The sequence below is a fragment of the Chanodichthys erythropterus genome, chromosome 11, assembly GCF_024489055.1.
Source record: "Chanodichthys erythropterus isolate Z2021 chromosome 11, ASM2448905v1, whole genome shotgun sequence".
Taxonomy (NCBI): domain Eukaryota; kingdom Metazoa; phylum Chordata; class Actinopteri; order Cypriniformes; family Xenocyprididae; genus Chanodichthys; species Chanodichthys erythropterus.
In genome coordinates this window covers 37932398-37938397 of record NC_090231.1, presented here as the reverse complement: position 1 = coordinate 37938397, position 6000 = coordinate 37932398, and positions in this window count along the sequence as shown.

Sequence of the window (6000 nt, the reverse complement as noted above, 5' to 3'; positions counted from 1 at the left end):
GAGAAGGTTTTCGTCCAGGATGTCCCTGTACTTGGCCGCATTCATCTTTCCCTCGATTGCAACCAGTCGTCCTGTCCCTGCAGCTGAAAAACACCCCCACAGCATGATGCTGCCACCATCATGCTCCACTGTTGGGACTGTATTGGACAGGTGATGAGCAGTGCCTGGTTTTCTCCACTAGGGATGCTCACATTGACCGTTTAACCGTTAACCGAAAGTAAGAATTTTAACCGATTAATACTATCAGTTAAACGTTTTTTTTTTTTTTTTTTTTTGCTGTTTGCTGCATGGTTAAAGAAAAATATGCTATATATACCTCTATATATATGCCTATAACTCGCGGGGCGTTTCACACGTGCCAGACATATTTCGCTAAGCAACAAGCTAAATGAAGCGAGCGAAAAGAAGTACTGACCATTTCGAGGGTCAGGCGCGCAGTTTTGAAAAGACAGAATTTGACCCCCGCACTTTTGATAAGGGCTGCTTCAATCAGTCACAATATATCATCTTTTAGCTTAGGATATTTTCTTTAAAATGAGACCATTTTCACGTTTCTGTGAGCTTTCGTTCATAAATAAACAACTGTTTTGTCGCAGATGTGAAGAAGAGGAAATGCACTCTCGAACGGAGAAACACGCGATCTCCAAGCAATCGATCACAGCGTGCTAACGTTTTAGGACAGGCCGATGGTATATAAATCGTGGCCGAACGTTAGCGTTTGTCAATCAAGCAAAACCGTCCATTCAGAAACCGAGAAATTTGACACTTTAAGGTAAGAGGCTGATCTCTCAGATTATGGTATGTAGTGTATTCACCACTGTAATCTCCATAAGAGCACCTGCTGCTGATGCCAAAGCAAAAGCCTTTTCAAGAAGCAATGGGCATTTCTTGTCTGTCTGTGATATGTTATTTTCGTCATATAGGAGAAGCAATCCTAAAAGACTTAAAGAAGCATTGGGTTGAATATAGATGACACTGAAGAAAGGAGAAAGAGAGAAGAGTTGAAAAGGAGAGAAGGGGAAAAGAGTGACGAGGGAATGGACCCTGAGCAGACACATAAAAAGTGAGAAGCAGCAGGAGCAGAGAACACGGAGAAAGAAAGAACAGTTGAAAAGGAAAGAGGAGCAGAGAACACAGTGGAATAAAAAAGAAGAATTGTGAAAGAGGAGCAGGTCGCAGGTGGGCCATCTCACACATACAACCCAGAGTGAGTTAAGACATGCTGGAGGAGCTCATGATGAAAGACAGAGAGGATCAAGGGAGTGAAAAGAGGGAGAGAGAATAAGTGAGAATGGGTTCACAGTGGAGAGGGAAACTCCATCACTGTTCTCTGACTGTTTCCTCAAGCTATGGAGTTTCTCTCTCTCTCTCTGAGGTCACAGTAATGTCTCAAATAGTGGCACAATACTGAAAGAAGAGGTATGTGAAAATTGGGTAGCTGGTCAATAAGAATGTCTGAGATAATCAAAAGGAGAAATCCACTAAAAATCTAGTTTAAAAGTGCAAAGTTCTATATATTTTTTTAAATGTTTATACAATTTTCACCAAGTTTTTTGAAGTTTTTTCCTAGATTGACCTAGATTCTTTGTTTTCTGCAGTTTTGATTCATTTTTAAATTTACAAGTTGTTATGAGCATAATTTGTGTAGATAACTGATGTGCCATCTAGTTTTTTCTATGTGTTGAAATGCCCCCTTGTGGGGGCATTTAAATTAAGTTCCTCTGACTAGTTGAACACAATTTAATTCAAAGTTGTCATAACTAAAAAAAATTGATGCAAACAGTTGTGTTAATAGAGAATATGAATCTGACGTCACGCCGCATTGAGTTGAGGTAACTTCTTTGTTTATCCGCCATCTTGATAGGATCGCGCAGCTTTTCCGTTATTGAGTTTAGTGCAGTAATTGGTTTTCTGTCATGATTGTGAAAAATGTCACCATTGTATGTCATTAATGCTGCATCGATAATTGTGATAGTAACTCAGATCATCATTCTGAGAGAAAACAAGACAGTGAAAAATGTTTTTTCGCCTTTTATACGTGTAAAAACACCAAGGAAAAGCAGGTCAAGGAGATGTCGAGAAGACGCCGGATGACAAATATATTATTAATGGCACTGATTACACCCACTGCTTATCACTCAATAAAAGAATGACATTGCTAAGTGTTTTTGAACATTTTGATTTCGTTTGGTTTAATAATTAACATTCATTTGCAAGTCTGACTCTCACTGCGCTCGTGAATTAGCAGAACTTGACGGGACATTCAAATGCTTAACAAGAAAAACACTTCATGTGACAAACAAACAATTCTGTACATATTTATTAAAGCATACTGTGTGGAGATACGCAAATGAGCCCAACATATGAACGCAACACGTTTATCTTAAACGGTTTCCTCTCATGTCCTCTCAAGAAAATGCTTAATGCACTTAGACTGATATTAAAGAGACCAAATTCTTTTTACAAATAAAGCACACACACTAAAAACTCCTGGGTCAAAAATAACCCATAATGGGTTATTTTTGACCCAAATCCTGGGTTAAAAAGGGACCAACTAATTTCTGGGTTATTTCAACCCAGAAAAATGGGTTATTCTTTTTGACCCAACTTCTGGGTTAAATACCTGACCCAAATTTTGGGTTAAAATAACCCAAAATTGTAGTTAATATAACCCAACTTTTGGGTCAAAAGAACAACCCCAATATCTGGGTTGAAATATCCCAGAAATTAGTAGGTCCCTTTTTAACCAAAGGTCAAAGGTCAAAAATAACCTAACTTGGGTTACTATGCCAGTATGCCTTATTTCAGAAAATAAAACTTCAGAAACTTACACACTTCAAGCACTTTTACATTTTTATTGCATTAAATTAAATTAAACTCTACACACTTGGACCTATTTATCTTAGGTCACACTGTAATAACATTAGACATTAGAAAAAATAGAAAAATAAACAACTCATTTTCTCTCAAACATTTGACAACATTCAATAACTGGATTGAACTTGAGGGACAAGATTTTTGATAGTGTCCTCATCTAAGAGAAGAAATGCCTCCTCATCTATGTCTTCACCTGAAAGACAGAAAACAAGACAACATGAGTATTGTTAATAAGTCGAGACAATTGTGAACCACTCACCAGACACTCTTTGATTATCAAGCTAATAAATAATCACTCTTAAGGGAATGCTGTTGGTTTTTTTTTTGTTTTGTTTAAAAAAAAAAAAAAAAAAAAACGTGGCCCAATTTGCTAGTTAACTAATGTGGTTCTTTTGCAGCATTACCCATTTTGTGTGAATGACAGTCTATACTGTCCATCTTTTCTTTCATTAACAAGTGTAATAATGACATTAATGCAAAGGTGAATATCTGGCCCATTATTATGCATAACAGCTTAAAGACAAGGCACAAGTATCTTTTAACTATAAGGGTTATTATAGAGATGCATTCCCCACTGTCAAAGAAGTTGTGACTGTCACAAAATCTTACACTGACACATTTAAGCCATATTCAAGAAAAATATTTAGGTATAGAGAGATGATATGAGGGCAGTTAAAGGGATAGTTCACCCAAAAATGAAAATTTGATGTTTATCTGCTTACCCCAGGGCATCCAAGATGTAGGTGACTTTGTTTCTTCAGTAGAACACAAATGATGATTTTTAACTCCAACCGTTGCAGTCTGTCAGTCTTATAATGCGAATGAATGGTAACACAATTTATAAGAGTCAAAAAATATGCTTAGACAAATCCAAATTAAACCCTGCGGCTTGTGACGACACATTGATGTCCTATGACACGAAACGATCGGTTTGTGCGAGAAACCGAAAAGTATTTATATAATTTTTTACCTCTAAAACACCACTATGTCCAACTGCGTTCAGCAATCGCTTAGGTTTCTCACACAAACCGATCGTTTCTTGTCTTAGGACATCAATGTGTCGTCACGCGCCGCAGGGTTCAGTTTGAATTTGTCTAAGCATATTTTTTGACTCTTATAAATTGTGTTACCATTCATTTGCATTATAAGACTGACAGACGGCAACGGTTGGAGTTAAAAATCATCATTTGTGTTCGACTGAAGAAACAAAGTCACCTACATCTTGGATGCCCTGGGGGTAAACAGATAAACATTTTCATTTTTAGGTGAACTATCCCTTAAAAGAGTAAAACTCTCACCTCTAAAATTCTCTATCAGCTCAGACATCCGCCACTCAGTTAGCTTATCAGCGACAAAGCTGTCCATTTAAAATGACCTGAAGAAAACATAGCAATAGAGGTTAGCAACAATTTGAAGACTTGAAACGCTTCTTTAACTCTCACTACTTAAGTCAGTAGAGCACTGTATAATATGATAAGCACAGCGCAGCTGGTTAACATAACTATTGTGTAGCCTCGTCGCTCTAGCCGCGGCTAAGGGGTCGCACACCGGAAGAGAAGCGTATTTAAAATTCAAACACATTATTCTCTATGAGTGTACACACACCGGCGGCGCCATTCGGCGTCTGTCCGCGAGCGCCCAGCAACGGTTCGGGACCTTGTTCAAATCCTGCAGCGCCACAGAGCGCCATGTACATCGATTTATATTAAATTTACACTTATTTGTCTCAAATCGTCGTTAATGTATATACTGACTTCACCATGTGCTGCAATATAAATTTAGTTTTACATTAATTTACAGAAATCAGCTGCTTGAATGAAAATTGCTGATGTTATTGGATTTTCAGGTGATATTCTCAATTCATTCAGTTAACGGACGCTCTGAGGTAAAGTGTTCAGACTGCAGACTCAGCAACGGTTGTATTTAATTATACAGTACAATCATAACATACTACTGACATTATCTTAATTTCATAATGTCCTAAAACATAACAATATTGCTGGCCATAAACTGAGAAAGTACGCGATACCTTGAGTTGTCCTAGACGCGGCGCAGCGCGGCGCTTCTCGTCCGGTGTTCGACCCCCTTAACGCGGCATGAAGTCGCCACTAGCTGCACTGTGCTTATCGTATTATTACCAGTATTATAACAATGAGATAAGTACAGCACAGTTTATGAAAAATAGAATTTAAAGACCGTGTAAAGTGAATTCAGTCATTTTCTTCTAAACACATTAAATAGATCATACGTTTCTCGATGTGTAAAAAGCACAACCATTTTGACACCTAATTTCATGAACTTATCGTTATTTTTAATCATTCAAATTTGGCTGGGTGGTTAATAACACTTTCTTATTTAGTCTGACAAACTCAAAACACATATTTATTTTGACTTTACACGGACTTTAAACTAGTTAGATGTTGTCGCGATATCCGTGGGCGGCTACGTGCTAACCACAGAATTACCACGGTAAGCCATGGTCATTTTTTCAACAGATGGTGCTAAACTAGCAACGGGGACATGGACACAGAAAAGTTTACGTTACATTGACACTGAAAATACTTGCTTACCTTGAACACGCGATGAAGTTGCACCGAAGAAGCCCAGGCCAAAACGGATCGAGTGCGTTCAAGTTCAAGTGACGGTTGTTTCAAACGACTGTTGTGAGAAAATTCCAGAACAACAGCGAGGGCGGGGGGAAGGGGCGTTAACCCAGAACATGGGTTACTCTTTGAAAAATAACCCAGAAACCTAAACAACCCAGGAATTGGGTCAAAATATTAGCCCTATAACCCAGAAAATGGTTACTCTCTGAAAAAATAACCCATAATTTTAACCCAACACAAATAACCCAGAAAATGGGTTAAAGAAATAACCCAGGAGTTTTTAGAGTGCATGCAGATAAACGGATGAGACCAAAATATAAACTTTCTGTATCACTTAAAATGCAAGCATTTTATACATTTTTCTTCATAACGGTTTTATAAAGGTAGGAAAATGCTTAGTGTGGTTGTCGTTTGTTAAAATAAATATAAAAATACAGTGTGTTCGTGTCCGTCTGTCCACTGAATTTGACCCATAATCTCTGATTCTCCTCATCTGTGATCATGGAAAAGGGGAATT